The following is a 12,097-nucleotide window of genomic DNA, read 5'->3' as shown; positions in this document are numbered from 1 at the left end:
GGGAGGGGCTTGCATAGGGGAGGGGGTTGGCAGGGAAACGGGGTTCAGGGGGAGTAGAAGAATTGGGAGGGATGAAACCCTCTTTAATGGTCACACATGCAGAGCACACAGCACACACAGTGAAATGTGTTCTCTAATTTTAACCCATCCTAGTACCAGGAGTCTAGTACTAGGAGTAGTGCGCAGCTATTGTACAGCGTCCGGGGAGTGAGGGGGGAAAGGGGATGTCCGGTGCCTTGCTCAAGGGCACCACGGCAGGGCAGGAGATGAACTGGGACCCCTCCAAGTAGAAGTCCACACTCCAAATGTAGGTCTGGTCGGGGACTTGAACCGGCGACCCTACGGCTCACAGTCCAAGCCCCTACTGACTGCCATAGATTTAGTCCCTAATTTTGCTCTAAAAGTGCACCAGATTGATGCATTTAACTTCAACATTTAAAAAAAAATCTTCCCGGAGGAGCTTGCCCCCGGACCCCCCTAGAGGAGGTGAGGTCCACCACCTGCCCACACCCCTGTTTAATGGTCTCACCCACATTGAGGATGCTTCCTACGCCCATGTTTTATTCCATGTGTCAAGTCAGGCAAATTGGGTCAAAATGTTATTGCATCAATGATCTGTTAACATTAAAATCACTAAATATATGCTGCAACTATTTTTGCTCTAGGCAACTCAAGGGCTCAGGTAATGTGATTACTATATGAATAATGGTCCAAAATAACATAAAATGCATAGGGTTTTTTGTTAAGTAACATACTCTCGTCGCCGGACCAGCCGATACATGCCGCGCATTAAGTGGGCCTGTCTGTCAATTAATCCCCGGGCCACTTTTTCCCTCCAGTCCGCCCCTGACTCTACATAATAATGACCATACCACCAAACACAGATTAAAACTAAAGTAACGAGCCTGTTTTAGAAATCTAAGAAGTAGAAAGTAAAGGTATTTCTGTTAAAAATGTAAGAAGTAAAAGTAAAAAGCCATTAGAAAATAAGTAGTGGAGTAAAGTACTGAACAGAAAAATGTAGGCTACTTAAGTAGGCCTACAGTAACAAAGTATTTGTACTGCACTACTTCCCTCTGAGTGGAAAAAGTAATTTCAAGTCATTATTGTCATTTTCTTTAAATAATAATAATTTTAAATGATTTACAAATTGTTTGGAAATATATAATAGTTAATAAATAATGCATGATCATTAAATAATTATTTTTCAATGTATTTTACAGTAGTAACATTTGTGTGTGTGTGTGTGTGTGTGCGCGTGCGTGCATGTGTGTGCGCTTGGGGGATTAGACAAAAAGAGAGTAATAAATGACAAAATAATAATTAAAATTAAATGAGTAACAATATAATAGTCATATATCCTAGGAAGGGGGGACCTATAAATAGTAGCATGACCTTAAAGAAGTAGAAAGGGGTGGTGGGTGAAATCGGATTGAGGATTATTAATTACATTTATCAATGAATGGGTTCCAGATTGCATCAATATCATTGGTTTGGGTTTTTCATGCCTGCAGATAATTTTTCCATTGAAATGTATTCTATTTATATAAAAAAAGAAAAGTATTATTTTGAAACTCTACTGTATGTAATTTGTCTTTGTTCTGTTTGAGTGCAACTTTCACATGGTGAACTCAGAGATGTAGAACTTTCTAAAATCACAAAAAACCCTAAAACCACCGTTAAGTCTTGTTTTCAAATAGGTCTGATTTTCTGTGCACTGAACGGTTGTTTCACCAAAACCAGAGACGACAGATGATTTCACCCTCTCTGGTGACTGCTGTAGTTTAATGGTTGATTCCTCTGAAGCCTCACGTGTGCTTGGCCCCAGACTCCTTCCAGAAATGTGTCCCTGTGTCTCCCTCTCTGCCTCCCAACAGTCTGAATGGAGGAGGAGGGAGAGTAAACTGCCCGGAAACAAGGTTTGACTTCTAAAGCCTTTTTCACAAAATCACAATGCACAACAAACGGCCAACTGTTGTTTCATGTAGACAATAAGGTCCTCTTAATCTGATCATATTTTATTATATTAAAATTGAAATTAGATTACAAAACAGATTTAAATGTTTTGTCATTACATGAAGTTCATTTAACCAGAAGTGCAAAAATCAGTTGACTGCAGAGTAATTTATAGGATAAAATATTGAATAATTAGAGTGTATAAACACACAGTAGGATTATAACATAAGAAATAAACAGAATAGCAGCATCTAGTGTGGTGTATATCGCGGAGAAGATGATATTCTAGTATAATGCCACTATCATGAAAATGCTACCCAGGAAATGGCAGACAACTTTGGCAAAGATATTTTTAGCAAAAGTTGCTAATCTGCCATGAAATGTAACGTGAGCTCTGATTGGCTACAGTGTAAGGGGAAATTGTTGTCTGGTTGCTTGTGTCCGTGCTCTTGAGGCGTTAGAAAACGAAGTTGCTGTTACATCTTACAGAAGATCATAAACAGTGTCATACAATACTCCAGAGAGCACCTAAACCATGAGAGTCTGTAAGTAGGAAAGTCAACATTGATACATTTATAGTAATGTACCTTAACTATTTCTTAAAACAATGTCTGTCTGTGATGAATCTCAAAGATGTAGGTCATAGAATATCTAATATTGAAAGTCTTTACCTACCATTAGATAACGTTGTTTTCTTTTATGAATATGTGCTACATTAAGGTATAAATTCATCCATTTTCCTTTATGTGCGTGTTATTTGATTCATGCCTCTTGTTTATTGTCCTGTTTTAAATACTGTTTTAAATGAATGCCTTCTTATAATTTTCAGAAGTCTAAAACAGATTAGTGATTCTCAAAGTTCATTAAGATGAACAAAGAGGGAGTTCAATGTTCAAACCCCTTTAGTTACTTCCATGACTAGAAGTATTGTGCCATGCTACTTGCTAATAAGTATAAAAAAATGCAGGATTTTAAAACAAATTTCCCTGTTTTCTGTTGCTAATTATAAAACGTTTCCATCTTTTCAACCTCCAATCGTGTTTCTCACAGAAGAAAATGTACACTACACGTGTTGTCTAACAGGAGTGAGCACAGGGTTGAGGTATGTTCTAACACCATCTGTCACAATCTGTCTCATCTTTATGGAGCCTTTTCTTTCATGTGCACTCACTTCTCGTCAATTTAAACGGGTGACAGACAGTATGGAAAGAGCTCCTGCCTGTGCTTGTGCTTTCCTGGAAAATATTCACGAGTATCTGATGAGTAGTGTGTTCAATGTTTTAATGAAGCAAGAAAACTCCCCTGGTTTGTTTGATGATGATATAACTTTTATTTTTGTTAAAACTTTCTCAATTTTAATTTAGCATTTTCCATTATTTTTTAACGATACATACAGAAGGCACTTACAAAAACAAGTTAAATTACAGATGCTGTTATTATAAACATTACATTAATGATTAAAAAAACATAACAGAATGCAAAAGACAATAAATGACAGCACCATTGGCAACGTTCGAACAGTACATCTCAAAGTAAAAAGGTTGCAATGATTTGAAATCTACAGTACAATAGAAACTTATTAATGTATTAATGCCCGAGCTATGCTTTTAGGTATAACTTAATCATCAAGATAAAAAGTGTAAAAACTCAACTGTTTTGTCATTATTTTTCACTAGTCAGAGGTTTGTTTAATTTACATTATTAGGCTTTGTGGTTTCAGCTCTGTGCAATTCCTGGTACATCTCTATTAGACGAGTGGCCTCCCTCTGTCCTGAGAGCAAAGCACCATGGGTAGTGGAATAGTATTTTCTGTGGGTGGCCTCTCCAGCGAACAGGACCTGTAGAGGCTGAGGAAGGAGGGGGAGGAGGGGAGGAAAGAACAAAGATTTGAGAAGAAGAAAAACCAGATTCAAAACAAGAGCCGTCAATGTCATCCTGACATATTTCCCTGGCCTCTCACGATTTTCTATTTCCATCACTGATTCCCTTGTTAGTGCTCCGCGTGTAGGAGGCTGCTGCAACTTTCCTGAGGCGTTAAGGTTTAGTTTGACAGGGTTGAAGGACGTCAGCGAAGGGGTCATGCTGTTCCTTCAACAGTGTCAAGTGAGCACACAAACATCCCCTCCCCTTCCCTCCCAGCCCCTTCACCCAGACTGCATCAGGTTTCGTGTTCTAGACTGCTGACCAGGACACAGGCTTCACCCCCCACCCCNAAAATAACTCTCAGAATAACGTTATTAGCACATTTGACAACTTAAGGACCAAATAGACTACCCAGTATGAACATTTGTATAGCCCTTATTAAAAACCTTAGGTCCTTAAGTTGTCAAATGTGCTAATAACGTTATTCTGAGAGTTATTTTCCTTGGCATTATGAACGTGCATCTGAGAGTGGGAGCTCGGGGGGCAGGGCTTAAGGGGCAACTCAACTGCGCATGCTCAATGAGCGCACATACGGGTACTTCTACCCTGACAGCCAGGCATGACGGGTAATCTGTGACGTTTCGCTCTCTCAAAAGTTGGGCCATTTTGTCCTCATGTTTCCAGTTCTTATTATACATCCATGGTGGGGACTGACACATTTCTTGAGCCGATACCGTGTGGACGAAATACTTTTTTGATATCGAATTCGGTTAGTTTTCGTTTTCGTCTCCGTGTAGATGCAGCCTTAAACACGAGTATCTGTACTTCTACTTGAGTAAAGGATGTGTGAACTTTTGCCATCTCTGTTTCCACTACACTTGTAAAAAATGTAATCACATTAATTTGGTTCCCCCAAATACGAAATAGTTGCCTTGTCACGTACTGCTGCTGTCGAGTAAGGAGTAAAGCTTTGTGAAGCTTGTGGCTTTTTAAAATTCAACATTAATTCCTTGTTATTTTTCATGACACGTGAAACCATGTACAGGAGCCTGAACGTTGCCTAACAAACCCTCAGCTCTTGTGAAACAGGTTAACAGTGTGTCACCTTACCTGCTACTGTTCCACATAATTTGATTGAAATAGTCTATCTTTATATAGTTAGAAACTTACTAACACTTACTTAATTATGCCGTCAAATGTGAATAGCCTACTACGCATACATACAAATAAATGTATTCAACTACACACCTGTACATTTTTGTCAATGCTTCTTGCAATATCATTGTGACAAAAATATGTCCACAGACAGGAATATCAATTTACAAAATTACTTCAGGAACATATTATGCCATGATGACACACAGAAACAAAAGGTGAAAACAAAGCAGCGTTTATGTTGAAAACAAGGCTTGGTAGGGAAGGCTTGATGGTAAAGAGCGAGCCATTGTTTTCGCAATGTGTTTCACCTGTGCTTTTCCTGCCAAGACAGTTAAAAATGTCAGACAACAAAGATCCAGGAACCAGGCTCAGAGAAGTTTGATCAGTGATATTTTCCGGCGCGCTTTGTACTAATGCCGCATCTATCTGTAATGATACAGTCAATGGTCTTAGCTGCAGGACAGAGAAAGGCTTAATTAAAGACATGTATTATAACAACAACAAATTCTCACTTACAACTGCTGGTATTCATCATATTGTTAGTTTTGGTCTTACTTTCTCAGTTTTTGAGACCTTTTTCTCTTAGATACAGTGACCAAATTACATTTCATTGATGCTGCTAAAAGCATTTACAGCTTTACTTAATTCTACCTCTGTGGATAAATGCTAAATTTGACCACATGCAATGTTTTTCGCCCTTTTGTACCCCAGCATTGTCCCAAGATATTCTTACAATGTGCTGCTGGGAAAATGATGCTTAATTAATTCCAGAAAAAACTTTTCCTTCAGGACAAAACTTCATGTGTATAATCCACAGAAATAACTGTGAACTGGTGTTAATGGTACAATAAATGATGTTATAAAGTAGCTTAAATGCACAACAAATACAATTTAAAGCAATTTTATTAATGACAACGAATTAGTGAAAATGAGTAAGACATTTCCATCTATTGCAGTCATCGCAGAAGGCTGATCATCTTTTGGGAAAGTAATTTTCAGCGACAGATTGTATGTTTGTCGTCATACCAACACGGATGAAGTTCAAGGGTCATACATGTCGATGGCAGTGAAAAATAAAATAAATAAATTACAAACTGCACACTTAACTGCCCAGATAAGTGTTGAGGTAATGTGTAAAATACTATTCAGATGAACGGGCAGAGTACAATCATTCATACATAAAATATGTACAGAGGTACATGAACACTCAGACACTGTTTTTCAATTGCACAGTATGACACATGGAACTTTAACAGAGGAACTTGAATAAAATTATGAAATAAAATGAGAATGAGGAAGCACCACGGTTTATAAGTGATGCTTCAGTTTCTGAATCAAAATAAATAGATAATAAATTATTTTGCTTTATATTTGGAGAGACAGAGGATGGAGATGTATGCCAGGAGCATAAGGTCATATTGGCAATGAACCTAAAAAAGCACTTGAATGGAGTGGATTTGGTTTCCATCTTTAACTTCCCAACCGATGAGAGGAGAGATGGTGTTAGAGAAAAGAGGCTAACTGTCCTTTTGTTCAGTCGCGTTCATATGTATTTCCGAAATCTTCCTTCCATGAAACCAGCGTCGTTTCCGACTGAGCCGATGACCGACGGGCCGATAAAGTATCCAGGATAAAAAGTGCATCATATTTTGTCAAATACTGAGAAACATTAAAACAGCAATCTTATAATAAACATCTGAAATATCTATTTTTTTTCTCACTAGTGCAACAACAGACTGGATCAAATAAAAAGAAACCTGCAGGCAATCAAAGCTTTTTAAACATCTAAATATTTTCTTCACAGTAGCAGAACAGTTAAGAAGGCAACTTAATGATTGATGCTTGAACACAAACATGCCAACATTATACACATCGCTCTTTTTTAAAGAAATAAATAGCTGAATTATCCTCTTCTTAAATAATTTCCATCTCTATATGACTCTGATGCACATTTAATATAAAGTATCTAATACACAACTGCAATTTCAACACTACTGTTATACATAATATAATTCTCTATGGTTATCGTTCATTCACTTTGGAGAGAAAATGCTTACAGAATGAAGACCTGTAAACTCTTTCCACTCATAAGTATGACCTTAATATTATATAACATCAAATGTTGGTCCTTTTTTTCCTCCTCGTTTTCTTCTTTTTTTACAAATAGTATGTACAGAGTAGCTGACAGCGAAGGCAGGATTGTCTAAAACTTAAAATCAACAAGTGCTTTGTGTTTTCTCTATTGTGTCACAGACCCATTTCCCTCAGATGAGTCAGTAGCAGTGTAGGATAATAATATGTAGGACTGGAAAAACATGAAGAAATGAAACCCATGACTGTTCTCACACCTGGAACAGCTTCACTCCAATAAGCAGCTAGACCGTTTCTCATAATAGGGAAGCAGTGACCGCAAAAACATCAGCTCTCCTCATCAGTTTCTCATTTAAAGGTCTCTTATTATGCAAAAATCCACTTTTATACATAAACATGTGTCCCCTCTGTGTAAAGAGATTCTAAAAGTTTCTCTCTTGTTGTCCTGATCCATTTATATAAAAACCTGTCTGAAAATGAGCTGATCAGATTTTGTCACAATGTTTTTTCGGGTTGTGTAACCATTAGCCAATGACTAACCGCGGTAACACCCACCCACCTTATCACCTGATTCTCCATTGTGTTTTTTTTAACCAATCATTCTCAGACGGGCTTAGGGAGGCATTAATTTGCATTTTAAGCTTCAAAACAGAATCAGTTCTTTGGAAACAGAGCTGAACCGGTTTATGACATGCTACAATTCATGATCAGTTTGGTATTTTGAGTCAAACACTTCAGAGACCTGTATATATCTGAGACCTATATCGTTGTAAAAGAGTATAATAGGGGACCATTAAAGAGTTCTCGTGACAAACTCCTGCTCTGCTGCTCTCTCTGTGTTTTGTAGCAACAAAGGTATGCAAGGGTAAAATGAACAACTTGTTAAGCAACAGGCGGTAAGTATGTAGCAAGGGAAGAGACGTGATGTTCCCTCTGATGTGTGAATAATTTTTCAGCCGGCTACAAAACTGTGCAGACAATTTCTTAGAAAGCAAAGTGATTGTTAGCTCCAGTGATTGAGTATTGCACTTATATAATGTTTTGGGTCTTGCAAGAGATTGATTCATAAAAAAGAATCAATGCAGCAGGGAAGATAAATCCTGACTTTTGGTCCCCAGTAAAGGTCAAGCTCCAACAAATCCTATACATATTTTTTTCTATGGACCCTCGATGCCGTGTGTGTAGACGTTTCTTTCCTACATGCTTCCCCCTGTAATTCAGATTTCTGTGCTATAAATGTTTTCCAAAGCTGAGATAAGCACACACGAAGCTCCTGATCCAGAAGACATTGGACAGCTGTTTTACCAGGCTGGTTGGTACTCTTTGTGAATAGTAAACTAATGATGTGAAAAATAGTTGAAACCCCTCTTTAGGTTATCTGCAGCACATAGGAGCGCACACTAAGTGTCACCTCATTAAGTATTGCCACTCATACTTATTGACAATTTCTGCAACGTTGGATAAACTCAATTGTTTGCACCAAAATCAAACTGCTAATTTGAAGGTGAAGACTAATCTGTTGGTTTGGAGTTCTGCAAAGTAGTAAAGGTGATAAATGTTCCTCGCTGCTAAGAGTACAAGGTGTCATATCACACCAGCTGGCTGTTGGCTGTGTAACCGTGTGGAAAAACCAGCAGAGGGAGCCAGAGGATCTCAGCTGAATATAAGTGAGGATTGATCAGCGCCACTGTTAATAGGAATGGCACTGTTTAGGATGGTGAAGTATGAAATTCACATGACATATAAACACCGTAACACCTGTGAAACCCTTATGTTGAGTTACTGCTGCTTAAACTCAAATCAAACTGATTTGAAGAGATTACACATCTGCCCTACTGTACATGGTCCCTCTTCCCTCATTAATGGCACATTGGAGAAAACGCTCACTGGAATGAGGACAGACAATTGTAACAAATGGCGCCAGTTTTTGAAATTCATCGTGGATCATTCTTCCAGTCTTAGTAAAGAACAGCATCAGATACTTCGTCCTGTTCAGAGTTACTACAACCATCAAAGAAACACTGAGTCCAGGTTTGTGACATGACGCTGTTCACACGAGGAAGCAAAGAGGATGATTAGAAGAGAGTAAATGCATCGCAGCCATGCAAATGGCTAAAAAGACTGTCAAGGTGTGTGTGTGTGTGTGTGTGTGTGTGTGTGTGTGTGTGTGTGTGTGTGTGTGTGTGTGTGTGTGTGTGTGTGTCCTTGCTCTCTCCGCTGTGCCTGGAGCTGGAGCAGCATGTTTCTGTCCGGGGTGGAAGCAGTAGGCTAAGTGTTGAAAGTTGTCCTGTTTTAACACACAGCATTGTAGGGCAGGCAGAATGGGAAACCATGTATCCAATCCTCGAGAGACACGCAAACATGAAGCTCCTGTCTCAAGTCAACATCTTTTGAGGAGATCTATTTTTCTACAACTCCTGCCATTCACTCACTCGATTTATATATACCTCTGCAGAAAGTTTTAATGTGCTCGTGCCCACAAGCTGTTGCTGTTGAAGGTCTTGAGTACATGTCAGGCATGGTGTAGATGCAGGCAGCTGAAAACAGCGCTGTCACCTGGCTCCAGGAGTTTCAATAAAGGGCCCTGGCTCTGTGCAGCGACATTATCCATTTTATGGTGAAAGCAGGAGAGGACTGAGAAAGAGGACGCTGACAGTTTGTTGGATATGTGGAGTCTGTGAGCTGTAAAGCAGGCCCTTTATGTGATATCATTGTCATTGTTAATTCAAAATAAGCCTCTTGACTCGTTTTTAGTCTTAGCAAAACACGAAGGAGACATTGATTTCCCCTTACTGTAGTAGTGAATGAGTTATTTCAGTTTGAACTTTGTCCTTGTGGAGGATGCACATTGAGCCTCTGTCCTGGTGATCCTCTTCTGTTGTTTCTGTCTGTGCTGCAGACGTATTCAACCCCATGGAGCGGGCTCAAAACAGCTGGGTCGTGTTGATTGACTTGAGCCAAGATGGCGCCTCGCCAAGACTCGAAGAAGAATCTGCACAAAATATGTTAGCAGAGACTGTCTGCTTTCACGTGGAGGATTTTGGAGAAACCGGGTCTCTTCTTCAGAGCCTAAGAGAAGGAGGGACAGGAGGACACCAGCAGGTCATTATCTCAATGTGATATTTTTAGTATCTGACGTTAAAGAATGCTTTCCCCCTGTTGTCATCATACTTTTTTATTTCCCTCCATTAGCAGGTGTACAATACCTTGTGTGCGACAGAAAGCTAGTTTAAAGTGGACCTATCATGCTATATTTGAAACATATATTGTAGGGCCATACCTATATAAAACATGTCTGTGAAGTTTTTTTTTCAAAATACCAAACAGATCATGCATTTTAGCCATGCCTCATTTCGCTCTATTTGCTCTTTTCCAGCCCTGTTTTTGCAAGGGCTGATTCTGCTTTTGTGGCAGACTACAGCGCCACTCACAGGCCTGGCATATGTACTACAGCATCTCCAGCGCTTTCGAGCGGTCTCTCATTCCCCTGATAGGTGGAGAGTTGCCCATATAGGCGGAGCTCCTTGTTTCTGACGTCGGAGATATTTCAAATCTGGATCAGTCTATAATCAGCTCCGTTGCAGCCCCGTTTTTAGAGATTTGGGTATGGAGGAAAAGAGAGAGGGTTGTGTTTTCTGACACTTGGTGAGTTCCCTGACACACCGGGGACACATATTCATGTATAAAAGACGTACAAAAGTGCCTTTTGCATGATAGGTCCCCTTTAAGGAGGTACAGGACTCCCTTCAAAAATGGACCATTAAACCTTTGGGGAGAACTTAAGCTTCCTTTTCAGAGCAAACTTAAAAAGGGAGGGATAAATATAAATCAATGCCTGTTTGCAGCTTTTTGAGTGGTTACCTAACGGCTGTGAGCAACCCCACTGTATTGAGTGTTATAACCAAGAGGAACACACTGTAAACTGACTCATAAAAACAAAACATAAATAAAACCAGGGATTTCACAGCTCTTATATCTCTGTTTGTGTGTGGTCGGCTATGAGAATGACCCGAGCCTCTCACATAAGCCTTTTCTCAGTGAGTTAGCACCAGCACATCCAAAACCAGCCAGCACTGGGAATTCAAAGATTGAGTCATGTTTTAAACTGTGTGTAGTCATGGTACAAATATAGATGTATTTAATCCTCTGAACAGGAACTCGTCCAGCTGTAGTGCATATAGTGCTGCAAAAATCCAAGGACATGTTGGGTTAAAAGAAGAAGGTGTACAGTAGAACAGAGCTAACCTGCCTGTTAGTCAACACTGCGCTCAACGGTGTAGTTACAGTTTATTTGTGCTTTGAGGCGAAATGTGCACACAAAATATCGTAATCATTTTTATGGACTTACAACTCATTGGAAAACTGAACGTTGAGCACAATTTGGAATTTAGAGCAAAACTCATACAACTTGGAAACATTTTTCTTCACGGACACTTAAAGGTGGGGTAGGTAAGTTTCAGAAACCGGCTCGAGATACACTTTTTGTTATATTCCATGGAATGCTCTTAACATCCCGATAGCAATGAATATCTTAAGTGCTTTGACAAAAAATCCATAAAAAAATGTCATCTGTGGAAGCCGTAATACTGTAAAAACTACAACCAATCCGTTTAGCCGGGTATCTCGTGCCCTCATTGGGCGTGCCGTCATTGGGCGTGCATTGCAGCAGTACTTCAATGACTCGCCAGCAACAGGCAGCCACTTTCACCATGGCAGAGTTAGGTTCAACATCGTCTACTGGTCGCAAAAGAAAAAATGTAACGGAGCAAATTAAGAACAAAAAGAAAGTGGAAACTAGGAGAAGTCCAACCAGAGTCAATATCGGAGTTGCTTTGGCTGTGTAGTATTGCTAACCTAGATGTGTTTAGCTTTGCCTGATATGTAACGTTACTGCAGCCAGCCTGCTCTCGCGGAGGAGGTGCTCTGTAAGGAAGTCAGAAAGAAGGGGCGGATTCCTTTTGGCTGTGTACTTTCAAATTGTAGTGCACTCGAGCCGGTTTCTGAAACGTACCTACCCCACCTTTAAATA

Source organism: Notothenia coriiceps, unplaced genomic scaffold, assembly GCF_000735185.1.
Source record: "Notothenia coriiceps isolate Sejong01 unplaced genomic scaffold, NC01 NC01_scaffold00018641, whole genome shotgun sequence".
Taxonomy (NCBI): domain Eukaryota; kingdom Metazoa; phylum Chordata; class Actinopteri; order Perciformes; family Nototheniidae; genus Notothenia; species Notothenia coriiceps.
Note: the sequence above shows the minus strand (reverse complement) of the source record.